Below are 14,715 nucleotides of genomic sequence, written 5' to 3'. Positions count from 1 at the left end.
AAGAAAACAGAACACCTGCCCTCAGGGAACTGTCTCAGGACAACATATACCAAAAAGTTTTAATTTAGGATTGATGTCTGATTAGATGCAAGAGATCTCACCTCATTCATCTTTGTCTTCTGAGCAAGAGACATAGCACTCTGCCCAAAAACAACCAAAGAATCTTTGGGGACCTGAATGGTACTATGAGTAATTTTTCACTTTATAGATAAGACAAACTTTAGAAGGGAAATCTTTCTATTTCTAAAATAATTCCCAGGAGGAAAAAATGATGCTTTATACATTGATTATTGCTATTCTTAATTCCCAAGAGTCACTGAATATGTACGAACGTATTGTGTTCAATTGTTCTCAAAATCACTTATACTCAGTTTCAAAGCCACATACTGAAGCCATATATACAAAGACTCAGACTAAATATTTATATTATATGGCAAAACATATTATAAAAAGTATATTTAATAAATCATTTTCTTGGTTACCTGGTTAACTTTTCTTTGAATATATTTAAAGATATCACCTTACTCAAATGTCAGCTGCTGCTCAGATGATAAGGGGAAAGATTATATGAAGATGATCTTTGTGTTTGGCAATAGGGTGTGAGGAGAGACCTAGTTTTAAATTCCAGCTGAACCGTGAGCCAGTTGCTTCATTATAAAGTGCTTTATTATAAGAATTATCTACCTAATAGGGACTAAATGAAACATCATATACATATAAGCTATTAATGTAGTACCCAGCATACAGCAGATGCTTCATAAATATTAGATTCCTTTATATTTCTGTGGAAACATGGATTTGCCCTCCAGAGGTTGACTCCTTAGGTAGAAATCCTGATCAATTATTCTCCCTTCCAATTCTGCATTGAATGAAACAGCATTTGTGTCTATGCCCCTCTTTACTCTGAACCATTACAGATAATTGCCATAGCTTTGGGAATAAAACAGCAAACTCCAAATGTCTATATAAAATAAAAATCATGTATAATTTAGTGTCACAAATCAACACCCACACTGTAGGTTTTTAAATTACTTTCTATGAAACTGTAGTTTAAAAATTTTACACATTTGAAAAAAAACCAACTGTAGTTATTTTAATCACACAGAATAAAAGTCATTGCAAATACTCAACATGTCTGAAATCACAGAAATTTGCCAATAAATACTAAATATTGTATGTATCCTCATTTCCTAGTATTTTATGACCAACTTGAAAGACCAACAGACTATTTGAGTAAGAAGGACTACCTAATTGATAGGATAGTCCAACAGCCACCAAAATATTCTTTGAACGATACTGAATACAACCAATATTCAAGATCTGCAATGCATGAGCTTAAAGAGTAACGAGATCAAATAATTCTAAAATGCTGTTTGATATAATTTCATTTCTCCAGTTCTCGACCGTCTTTATATTCCTTGAAGTTGAGGCATCCATTGGTTCAACTGAAAGGCAGAATGCCACAAATACAATTATACTCTTTTAAATTTCAAAATGAGTTCTCATTGCTCATGTCAGAAACAACCGTTGTGAGAGCCAGAGCTTTTATTTGTAAGAAGCAGTCTTTGTTGAGAGGATGGATTTAGGAGGTCCAATGAGACAAAGCTGAAGACTCAGCATAGAGACTACTAATGTCAACTGCGGAATATAAAATAAAGATTTTTTTAAAACCAAAAGAAAGGAAGGAAGGAAGGGATGGACGGAGGGGCAGGCAAGGCAGGCAGGCAGGGAGGCAGGCAGGGAGAAAGGGAGAGAGGGAAAGCACCCTTTGTAAATTTTAGTATGCACTGAAGAGACTACAAAGGGAGAAGTCAAGAATTAAGAAAAAGGCAAAGTGCTTGTGTCACTGAGAGGCCTAGGGAAGATACCTGGCGGCCAACGTAAAGTTAAAGCAGATGTGTGCAGAGTTTCAGAACTTGAAGCCTGAGGTCACTGCAGACTCTAGGGACACTAGCAGTGGGCACGCACCAATACCCAGACTAAACAAATCTAGTTTCTTTACCCACAGTGGCCTGAAGGAGCCCAGAGGACTTCCTGGACACCAACCAAGTCCACCATCATGCTGTGATGTAAGCTTCCCCACCTTAAGCCTCCCCAAGAAAAAGAAAGGGATGTGGGGGATGGGGGAGGAAGAAAATAACCCTGGACTCATTGCCCTATAAAAACCTAAATTGAGTAAAGGAAGAGAACAAATTACTTTGAAAAGGTAAGACAGGCCGGGCGCGGTGGCTCACGCCTGTAATCCTAGCACTTTGGGAGGCCGAGGCGGGTGGATCACGAGGTCAAGAGATCGAGACCATCCTGGTCAACACGGTGAAACCCCGTCTCTACTAAAAATACAAAAAATTAGCTGGGCATGGTGGCGCGTGCCTGTAATCCCAGCTACTCGGGAGGCTGAGGCAGGAGAATTGCCTGAACCCAGGAGGTGGAGGTTGCGGTGAGCCGAGATCGCGCCATTGCACTCCAGCCTGGGTGACGAGCAAAACTCCGTTTCAAAAAAAAAAAAAAAAAAAAAAAAAGAAAAGGTAAGACAAAGTTTATTTTCCTCCACCATCAACAAAAATGGAAGCTTAATACCAAGTGGAATTTAATTATAGAAAACAAAGTTAAATTTCTCTGCATCTGCATGCTGCAGTATAAATTTTAACAGGTTACAGTGATTTTTTTTAGATGTTGACTTTTGAACACTGGTAAATGGAGAAGGAGAAATAGATAATAATAATCTCAAGACAGAGAATTAGAGAAACGGCAAGAAGTCAGAGTGACTAAGGTAAAATACATGTGTGAGCAAACCCCTATACCACCAGCCGTGATCCCATGCATTTCTTGGCACTTCACTATTTTGACATTTTTAGCTCATTAGTGAGAAGATATAAGTTCCCTGAGGGAGAGAGGAGAGAAACCCTGTAAGACAGAGCTCAAGCTTTGCCTAGAGTTAGCGAAAATTAAATCTAATAGCCTAGCTTTTGTCACTAGCTTATTAAATTGGAGATAAAGAAAATAAAACTCTATTATTAAGACCTCAAGAGAAAAGGTAGAACATAAAGTTTTTACTTTATTTTAAATAGGTTTTTCATAGAAATGCTTAAGGAAAATAAAACTATGCTTTATGTTTATTGTATTCCGATGATCAAGATTTGTTTCTGTGAATTACAAAAACAGAACTATTCTAATTCCGGTGCAAAAACATGTATAAACACATTCTTGAGGTTAGCCGTTCTATAAAATATATATATATATATATTTTTTTTTTTTAGAGAGAATGGGGAGGAGGAAAAAGGAAAAGAAAGAGGGAGAAAGAATGGGAGTATTGCTTTCTTGCCCAGGCTAGAATGCAATTTAGTAATGGGTATTGAAAACCTCTTGTATACTGATAATTATACTTAATGATGTAGTCAGGAAGGAATAAGGGAAGAAGATAACAAACAAACAGCCAACCAATATTTCATTTAAACCTATGAAATGTTATGCGATTACTGAGGAGTGATTTACTTCCAATTATATAGTCACTTTTGGAATAGGTGTGAGGTGGTAATGTATGTTTTGTGTATTTGAAGTGGAGAGTTCTATAAATGTTTATTAAGTTTACTTGTTCCGGGTCTGAGTTCAAGTACTGAATATCCTTGTTAATTTTCTATCTCGTTGATCTATAGAATCGTTAGCTATTCTTGTTGCATTGATCCTTTTACCATTATGTAATGTCCTTCTTTGCCTCTTTTGATCTTTGTTGCTTTAAAGTCTACTTTATCAGAGGCGAGAATTGCATCTCCTGCTTTTTGTTTATTTGTTTATTTTTACTCTCTGGTTGGTAAATCTTCCTCCTTCTCTGAGTCTTTGTGTATTGTTGCATGTAAGATGGGTCTGGATGCAGCATACCGATGGGTTTTGGCTTTTTATCCAATTAAAATATATATAAGTTTAATACTGGTGTTTGATGCTAGCTGGCTGTTTTGCCCATTAGTTGATGTAAATTTTTCATTGTATTAATGTTCTTTGCTTTTTGATATATTTTTGGAAAGGCTGATATTGGTTGTTCCTTTATATGTATAGTGCTTCTTTCAGAAGCTCTTGTAAAGCAGGCCTGGTGGTGGTGAACTCTCTAAGTACTTGTTTGTTCGCAAAAGATTTAATTTTTCCTTCGCTCATAAAGCTTAGTTTGGCTGGATAGGAAATTCTGGGTTGAAAGTTCTTTTCTTTAAGGATGTTAAATATTGGTCCCCACTCTTTTCTGGCTTGTAGGGTTTCTGCTGAGAGATCTGCTGTGAGTCTGATAGGTTTCCCTTTGTGGGTAACCTGACCTTTCTCTCTGGCTGCCCTTAGTATTTTCTCCTTCATTTCAACCCTAATAAATCTGGCAATTATGTGCCTTGGGGTTGGTCTTCTTGAAGAATATCTTTGTGGTGTTCTCTGTATTACCTGGAGTTGAATATTACCTTGCCTTGCTAGGTTGGGAAAGTTTTCCTGAATGATATCCTGAAGAGTATTTTCCAACTTGGATTCATTCTCTTCATCAAATATATTTTTTAAAACATGTTGTACATAATAAATTGTTTCTATTTGTTAAGTGAAGTTAATATGTTAGAAACTCACACGTGCTTGTGAACAGACACATACATATTGAAGACCAATACACAAAATTGTTAGCTTGAAGAAACTGCACACATAATGGATGCAACAAATTGAACTTGATGTATATAAATTGTCTACACAGCTATACATATAGTAATATTATATACTTATACTACTTTGTTGCAGTCATGCTAAATTAACATACCAAGTTAAGGATAGAGTTCTCCAGGTCTGATTTTGATTTGGGTTTTGTTTTTCAGCTGGACTTTATTTCTTCCAAACTAGTGTCAGCTTCGAAAAGCTGCAGGAGCCTGCCGTGGATGCCCACCTGATCCGGGAGAAGGCAATGTTCCAAAACCCTTTGTGTTCAGTGAGATGGGAAGTTGGTATTACAAGGACTGGTTTAAGCTGGAAGTTAGCATACTCCCACAAGGCATCTACCAGATGGCAATTAGAATTAAGGTTTACAAACATCAAAGGAATCCCACCTAGCATCTATTGTAAAGGTAATCCCTTACTCAAATCAGGTTCCATTTTAATTAAACCTAAATGAATTATTCCCAAGTCTCTACATATTGAATAGGGCATAATAGACATGCCACATCACCATGTAAATAGACAGTACTAAAAATTAGGTCAGCAACTATATTTGCAAAAGTTATTTTGTAGATCAGTGATCTGATTTACAATGTGCTCTCTTGAGGCATACTTAAATACTACAGAATGCAGTACAAGAGTAATGGAGACATCAGTGAAGTCACTTATAGGCAGAATGGAGTACATTTTACTGATAGTCTGGTTGGGTTCTGTACCTTGGGTGAATCTCTCGCTTTGATCACGGTCTTCACTCCTTGCCTAGGATTCCAAGAGCTTCTTAGACACCATAATCACCACAATTAAAAAACAATAGTTCCCAGTGATTTAGCATTTTTTAGTAGGTACTAAGCTGAGGACTTGGCCTTCCCTGTCATATTTGATTCTTAAAATACCCCAGTGAGACCGAGATTTTTCTCCTATTACACAGATAAGCAACTGAGGCTGACAGAGACCAAGAATTTTCACCAACATACACAGCCAGTAATAAGAATACAGATGTGTCTACGAGGGCAATGCTCTTCTCATTATACTTGCAAGAAAGGCATGGACATTTAGTGCAGTGAGAAAATTAAAGCACGGCAATGTTTTAAAAGGTTTAATTATAATAAAAATACGTTTGGAATTCTGTAGTAGCAGAGGAAAGCCAAGAACCAAGATTTGGAAACCTCTAGGACTGACAGAGATGGAGGCTGATTTTCAGACATCTTAGTAAAAATAACCTTTCCAGGAACGGTGAGCCTTATAAAATGACTGCATTCATCATACCAGGGGAGTGAGGCAGAAAACTGCCACATAGACCTAATTTGTGTCAAGCCTGCTGGTGGCTACTGCTGTTGGTATTTTTCTCCAACGTAAAGGTCTGGTAAACAAAATTACAAGAAAATGTAGTGAAAAATATTAGCAAAGACAGAGTTCTGACTAGATAGCGCTACAAGTAGCTAAAGTGACACATTATGATACAAAGTGTTTTGTTTTACTTATACAAAATTAAATTGCCAGATAATTTAATAGGTTCCAATGTAATGAAGAGCACAACTCCCCACAAGATTTTAGTCTGTGAGCAGAGGTTCACGGTAGATTTTAGAATTCTTATTCAGCATGGTAGGAAAGCCAGGCCTGTGAGGTGATGTTTAGAAGTTTTAGAGTGCTGGAATTGACTTGCTTCCTTTCTTTCTTTAGGCCACAGTGCTTGTTCTTCACAGCCGTATCTACTCATTACTAGAAATTATCTTACACTTGGATCGGAATTTCTTCTTTAAAAAAAAAAACAACTTTCCTTATAGGATCAGGGTTTACTCCTGATCAGGACTTTTTTGCAATTCTAACTGCGAGAGGAATATCTGAGAAAGGGGCTCTGTCGTATACACTAAACTTTTCCGTTCTGTATTTCACGTTGACAGATAAATTCTCCTGTCAAGTTTGACAACTGTCATTAATTAAAAGGAAGTTTGACTGTCACACATATACACCTTGTTTTACATGCACAGACTCTCAAGCAGAAATGTAGAGAGCACATGACCTTGCTTTGCTATTTGGTAACTATTATCACAAGATTGTTTGACTGATTATAGTTTAGAAGATGAAGAAAGAAACATTTTGACTGTTTAGATCAAATCAAAATCATGCAATCTAAATTCCTGACTGAACAGGAAATCCCTGAAGATGTGGTAACTTTTCTGTAATATGACCAAACCATCTCTCTCCTCTCTCACATAGGTTCCTGAGAGCCATGCAGCAAATGACTTGGACTGTCATACAAAGTTTCCATTTGTAACTGGGATCCCCCTGCAGAGAAATTTGGCCTGAGTTGAATGAGGTGCTTCCCTAGAATCTTTGTTTTTTCATTTCCTTCTCTTGGTTTAATATTTCTATAACTAATTGACATATTCAATATAGAAAGTTTTACTCTACTTCTGTTTAATTTTGTTTGTCCTTTTTTTTACAATAGAAAATCCAAAAAGTTTGGATATGTCCTTTTTTTACATTAGAAAAACTAAAAAGTTTGGAAAACAGATTATAATGTCACTATTCTGATATCTGTAAGCCTTATATATATTTCTAAATATAATTTTTAAATACCTTATAGTATCTGATTAAGGATAACTCCATATTGCTCCTGATATATCGTTCTTACTATCTGTAAAATATCTTTGGCAGTACCACAAAACTTAATTTAATGCTTCATAGATCATTCACCAGTTTGCTTCCAATTTTTTTACTGCAGTTGCTCCTGTGCTGAACACTGTATGCATTTTTTAAGACTAATTATTTTGGCTTTACCTTCATTTGAATTACTTCTTAACCTGGAATGCCCACTTTTGTGAGTACTGAGAATCTCCAGTTAATTTTACGTGCTCTGACAATACATATGATTAGTGATTCATGGAAATCTTATCATTTCTTTTTCTTATATTTTTTCTTTTTCCTATGTTTTTTCTTTGTTTTCCTAATACAATAGGTGCTTTGATCTCTTTTCCCCCATTTATTTACCAATCTTATTATTGCATTTGTTGATTTTTTAAATTGTTGATTTACCCTAGCACTATTAAATTTAGATTTTTTCATCTAAGAGCTAATATCCAATTTTCTTTTTTCTTATATATTTATTGTAATTTTAGAAATTATATAAAATATGCATTTAACTGAATTTGTACCCCAAACTGCTAATCATTTATTAGAAATGTTTTTTATAGTCTGCTTCTCTCCCCTCTTTTTTTTTGGTGGGAGAAGAGGTCATGCGTATAATTAGATTTATTCAGCAGCGATCCTTTTCTAATATCTTTTTCTTATGTAAAAGCATCATTTGAAAGATCAATTTTGGATGTACTAACATATGATATAGTTTTCCCACTAGAAGTATATCTATTTATTCATATTTTCATTATCTCAGTAAAGTTTTATTAAAAAATACAAAATCTCTTTGCAGATTACTTTATTTCATGCAATTTGCTACTATTATAAATTAATTTTTTATTGTAACTCCTAAGTGACTCTTTCTAGTAAGGCATTTATTGTGCTTTTTTAAAAATGTATTTACTTTGTACTTATCTACTTTACTAGAGACTTTTATTAGATGTTTATTTTTTTGTTTGGTTGGGGTTTTTTTTGTTTTGTTTTTTTTCAAATGGAGTTTCCCTCTTGTCGCCCAGCCCAGGCTAGAGTGCAATCACCTCCCCGGTTCAAGTGATTCTACTGCCTCTGCCTCTGAAGCAGCTGATATTACAGGTGCATGCCACAATACCTGGCTAATTTTTATATTTTTAGTAGAGATGCGATTTCACCACTTTGGCCAGGCTCATCTCAAACTCCTGCCCTCAAGTGATCCATGCACCTCAGCCTCCCAAAGTTCTGAGATTACAGACATGAGCCACAGACATGAGCCACCACGCTTGGCAATGTTCTACTTAAGTTTCAATATATTTTAATATTCCCTGCTCACCAAATCCATAAAATAATTTATATTTATAAGCAATACAAAATTATTTGTGATCATTGAGAAATATTTATTTCTTTAAAAAAAACCCTATTACTCTACTTGTTTTTATACATTTTCAAGGCCTAAATTTAGAGGATTATTTGAGATGTTCTCAGTATGAATTCAGGAAAACTGAAGGGAAGACTAATAGGGTTGTTTATACATCTAATTTAAACATCGATTTGTGATTACTACATTTATCCAGTCTTATTAGCAATTCAGACAGAATCTAGTTGTCATAACTATTTAACGATCACTTACCATTTCATTAAAATGCCTATTCTAAAGATAGTATTTAACATCCTTAAATTAAAGAAGCTAATCATTTTCTTTTTGTAGGATCAGTTGGAGGTTAGGTAGGACTTGTTCTGACTCAGAAGGAAAATTATTTTACACCTCAGCAAACAAAGTAATGGGGGGTGTTTATATAAATAGCACTGCTGTGCTCTGTAATTGAAGTTCAAAGATGGAAGATGAAACCACAGAAGCAGAAAACGAAAGTAAGCTTGCAATGAAAAGAAATACAGGCCACAGTTAAGACTGATTGCCAATCTTTGGGAATGAGATTATGACACTAATTGTAATGCACTGGACATTGTCACATTCCTCCCTTAATGTAACTCTCCAAGCACACCAAGTATATGCCATTCTCTCATCAAGAGACATCATGACATAGATTGATGGAGACTTGAATTGAGTTTTCCACTGGGTAGAATCCTGCCCTTGTCTGATCAGTAGTTAAGAGATGCTGCTATATGTTCTAAAGCAACGCAGGAGCAGCCTAAAGAAAAAGGACATAGTGGGAGATACAAACATATCACCATTTGAAATTTACTTTTAATCTTTTAATGTGCATCAAGTAGTACTGTTTCCAGATTACTTATACTTTTTCCAAGACTCACAACAACCAATCTTGTCTATTGTCCAGCTTTTTAATAGCTGTAATGTTTAGGACACCTAGATTTCTGAGATGACTTTCATAAACATTTCATTTGGTTTTCTATTCATGGCAGAATTTCTATGTTTCATAGATTTTCTTAATGCAGATACATTCAAACTAACGTAATATAGAAGCATACCTAATATTTTTTCCAGAAGAATACCAATTCAATAGCTTGATATTTAATGCAGGCAAAATAGACAGTTCTCAATATAGATTGTTAAAGGTGAAATCATTTTAGTTACTAAGCAAACATACTGGAAGGATTCACGGCATCACTACAATCACATATTCCCTTTCCCCAAAATAAGGTATGCTCTGCCATATCCATCACAATTGCACTTTCCCCATTCTAGTATTTTTAGTTATTTTCTTGCTCTTAAAATTTTGGTGTAATTCTGAAATAATGAGCACATGAATAACATACTGTATTTAATAAATAAGTAAATGAAAAACAAAACTTTAATATTGAATTCATTGTTTCCATTTTCTTAGAATGACATACTTTCTGCAACCAATACACTGACATCTTAATTTACAACTCAAATGCACACACATTCATTTTAACTAAAATGCCATGAAAATATCATGGCAGAATTGACAAAAATGACAGAATAAAAGACTCCCTCAGGATGCTATTTTTAAAAAATTTCTAAAAGTGATTTGTAGGATACAAAATTAAATTAAATATTTCTATCATTATTCTTCATCCCATAAACTGAAGTATGAAAGAATTTTATAGTAGAGAACAAACCTTTAAAACGAACTTATTTTCATAAATGAAGCAAGTATAGCATATATTAAGGTGGATAACAAAAATGCAAAGCTGCTAATATTTGTAAGCCATCAAAATTAAATATAAAATTAAAATGCAGATCTTGGGTAGTCTATCATATGTTAGCCTGAAATAAGTTAAAAGTAAAGAAGTAAGTCAAAAGCATAGGATAGAAATCTTAAATCGATGTATAGCAATTTCTGAAATTAAATACAGGTAAGAATCATCACACAATAATTAAAATTAATTGCAATCTATTATGTTGTTATTTTCAGATGGTTTATTTTTATATGTCTCTCTAGTAGTCAGAAAAACAAGAACCCACAATAAAACTGTTCTGAAATGTACTATAATCTTGAAAACTGAAACCAACATTTCATGAAGGATGATTTAATAGCAGTATGTTACAGCAAGCTTAAAGGATCTAGAGAAAGAAGTGGGTAAGGTAAATTTTTAAAGAGACATAGGCATTTCCTAGTGTGATTTTTCTGTTGCTATGTATCTTCCAGTTCATTCTTGTTCAGCCCACACCCTGTCACAGTACTCATCAATCTTTTGTTAGTTACCAACATTAAATAAAATTTTTAAATCAAAAAAATGATATAGGCAACATCTCTGGTTATTAGAATAGGAAAATCTCTGGAGAGGCCAAGGGTAAATTATCTGGTTCTTTTGGCTGAAGAAAAATATATGTTAATATTCAATTCCCATTGCTCTAATTTCACAGCTACCACGCAAGTTTCCTACCTATAAATTAGCCACCAGAGCATATCTACTAACCCAAGGGGAGTGTCTTGTTTGCTTAACTAATCCAGTTATTTTATTAAATGTAGCTCCTACTGTAAATTAATGAGTGGACATTAAGATGTATAAATCAATCTCTTGTGACTTTGGCTAATACAGATCAGTCTGTCAATATCACCTTCAAGCTGACCAGACATGCTCTGACTTAAAGCTTAGGACAATGCCCTAAAAAACACCCTTTACCAAAATCTAGGCACCGAAGAAAGCTTAACCTAATTTGTTTCTCAACCTGATGATGAAACAGCCTGATGCTTTTCTCTTTACTATGGAGAGAAAGATGACAGTTAAGAGATGAAAAACACAGAAGAGTTTTTAACCCGATACTGGGTTGTAAATTTCTCAATCTGTTCCTTAACTTTCAATCTTAAATATAACTCCTATTAAAAATTATTAAAATGATTATTCCAGAATTGTGGTAAATGAACATTAAGTTTTTCCTTCATATTTTCTACCTTATATACTTTTTTGGAGGGTGACTTTAAAGAAAATATTTAAAAGAAAATATGATCTAATATTATCCTAATAATTTATTTCATGTTTATGCCTGCAGAAATGAATGGTTTAAAATTTGTACCCAAAGTGAAAAAAATTGTCACTAATAAAGAATTTTTCTGTAAATTCATCTTTTCTCCTGTACTTAGACTGTTTATAACATCAGAACTAATTTTAACATGAGAGCAACATTTTCTACAAGAGTGCAATTATTTTGCAGAAAATATGTGTCAAACCCAGACAGAAGAAATTGTACTTATTGTGGGTTTTAAAAATAATCTCTCTTCAAGATAGTGTAGTATTGGCAAAATAATAGAAAAATACATTAATGGAACAGAATAGAGAGCCATGTAATTAGGCACACATAAGTACAGTCAGCTGATCTTTGGCAGAGGAGCAAAGGCAATACAATGAAGCAAAGACTCTTTTCAACAAATGGTGCTAGAACAACTGGACATTCACTTACCAAAAAACAATCTAGATACAGACCTTTAATCTTAAAAAAAAAAAAAAAAAAATGTAACTCAACATGAGTCACAGACCTAAATGTAAGGGGTAAAACTGTAAAACTTCTAGAGGGTAACATAGGAAAAAAATCTAGATCGGAGTGTCCAATCTTTTGACTTCCCTGGGCCACATTTGAGGAAGAATTGTCTTGGGCCACATATAAAATATACTAATCATAGCTGATGAGCTAAAAAAAAAAAAGTCACAGGAAAATCTTATAATGTTTTAAGAAGTTTATGAATTTTTGTTGGACTGCATTCAAAGATTCAAAAAGTATCATAATGTTTTAAGAAAGTTTATAAATTGTCATCCTGGGCAACATGAAGCCTGTGTGTTGCAGGCTGAACAAGCTTGATCTAGATGGTCTTGGGTATGGTGGTGACTTTTAGTTATAACGCCAAAAGAACTATCCATGAAAGAAGTCATCTATAGGCTGGGATTCATTAAAATTTAAAACCTCTTCTCGGTGAAAGACATAGTCAAGAGAATGAGAAGACAAGACACAGACTTGAAGAAACTATTTGCAAAAGACCTATCTGATAAAGGACTGGTAGCCAAAATATACTAAGAACTCTTAAAACTCAACAGTGAGAAAATAACCCTATTAAAAATGGGCAGAAGACGTGAACAGACAGGTCACCAAAGATAAATAGATAGCAAACAAGTGTAAAGATGCTCCATAATCCAATGTCAGCAGAGAAATGCAAATTAAAACAAGAATGAGATATCACTACATATCTATTAAAATGGCCAAAATCCAGAACACGGACAACACCAAATGCTGACAAGGATGTGGTGCAATGGACATTCTCATTCATTGTTGATGGGAATGCAAAGTTGGTACAGCCGCTTTAGAGAACAGTTTGGCAGTTTTGTATACAACTGAACATACTCTTACCGTACAATCCAGCAATTGTACTACTTCACATTTAACCAACTGAATCACAAACTTACGTCCACACACGCACCAATAAAAATCTGCACATGGATGTTTATAGCAGCTTTATTCAAAATTGCCAACACTAGGAAGTAAACAAGATGTCCTTCAGTAAGTGAATGACTAAATAAACTGTAGTACATATAGACAATGGAATATGATTCAGTGCAAAAGAAACTGAGTTACCAAGCCATAAAAACACATATTAAGTGCATATTATTAAGTGAGAATAGCCAATCTGGAAAAGGCTACATTATTATATGATTCTAACTGTATGACATTCTGAAAAAGGCAAAACGATGGAGACAGTAAAAGATCGGTGGTGGTCAGGAGTTGGAAGGAGGGAGAGATGAATAGGCGGAGCAGAGGATTTTTGGGGCAGTGAAACTACTCTGCATAGTACTACAATGGGAGAGAAATGTTACTACATACATCTGCCAAAAGTCATAGAATGTATGACACCAAGAGTGAACCTTAATATAAATTATGTGATAATGATGTGTCAATGTAAATTCACTGATTAACACATGTTAAGGCACCTGCACCTCCTCTGGTGCAGGAGATTGATAGTGGGTGTGGCTATGCATGTGTGGAAGAAAGTGGCATACTGGCCAACGGGAATTCTGTATATTCTGCTTAATTCCGCAGTGAATCTAAATCAGACTCTTTTGAAAAGAGTCCATTAAAAAAAATGCTAAAACTTTTTAAAGTACTATCTTTATGTACTTACATAAGTCATTGCTCACTGATATGGATACCCAAATCTAGTACTTTAAAAGTTTTTAAAACAATGAACTGAGACTTGATACCTGATTCCTAAATTTCTAGATGACCTGTCTGTTTTATAAGATAATCTCACATTAAAGGAAATTATAAAAAGGAAAAACATACCAAATGCATTAAGATGCAATTTTTGTTTCACTCCAAGGTTATTGAACTTACATGCGTTCAAAAGTAAATCACATCATATTTTAACGTCTGAAAGATGTACCTTATATGACCCATGATATCCCTTTCCTTGTTCTTTCACAGTTAAGAAATTTCTGTTGTATAAATTTTCTAATTACTTTTCCCCTTTACTGAAATAACATAGTCTTTAGGTTTACTGTTGTTACCTGATTTCCACTGGCATTAATCTAAACAGAAAGGTCACATAATCCATTTAAATTGCAACAATGAGAAATCCCATCTGACCAGAAGGATGTTTTATTTCCTCATTGGTCACATGAAAATACTCATAAACTCTTTTTTTTTTTCATCATGGAACCTTGTTTTCTAGTTGTAAATATTGAAAAAGTATAATGAAGCAGAAGAAAACATCAGCAATAAACCAGAATTCCTCGGGCAAGACTTAACATTTTAACAATTTTGTTTAGATATTTTTGCATTTTCATAATTAAGAAAAGATCATATCCCTAACTCTCTTGTTTTAGAATATTATTGTAAAATTTTTTTCTATGTCATTATAAATTATTTATAAACACCACTGTTAAAGGCTGAGGACGTCACAACAGAATCAAGAATTTATTGAACTATTTTCCTGTTGCTGGGCAGTATACTGGCATGATGAATATCTTTTCACTGTAATATCTCCCTATATTTTAAACATTTTTTACAGG

This window comes from Aotus nancymaae, unplaced genomic scaffold (genome assembly GCF_030222135.1).
Source record: "Aotus nancymaae isolate 86718 unplaced genomic scaffold, 86718_ANA_hifiasm-v0.15.2.pri h1tg000041l, whole genome shotgun sequence".
Lineage (NCBI taxonomy): Eukaryota > Metazoa > Chordata > Mammalia > Primates > Aotidae > Aotus > Aotus nancymaae.
Note: the sequence above shows the minus strand (reverse complement) of the source record.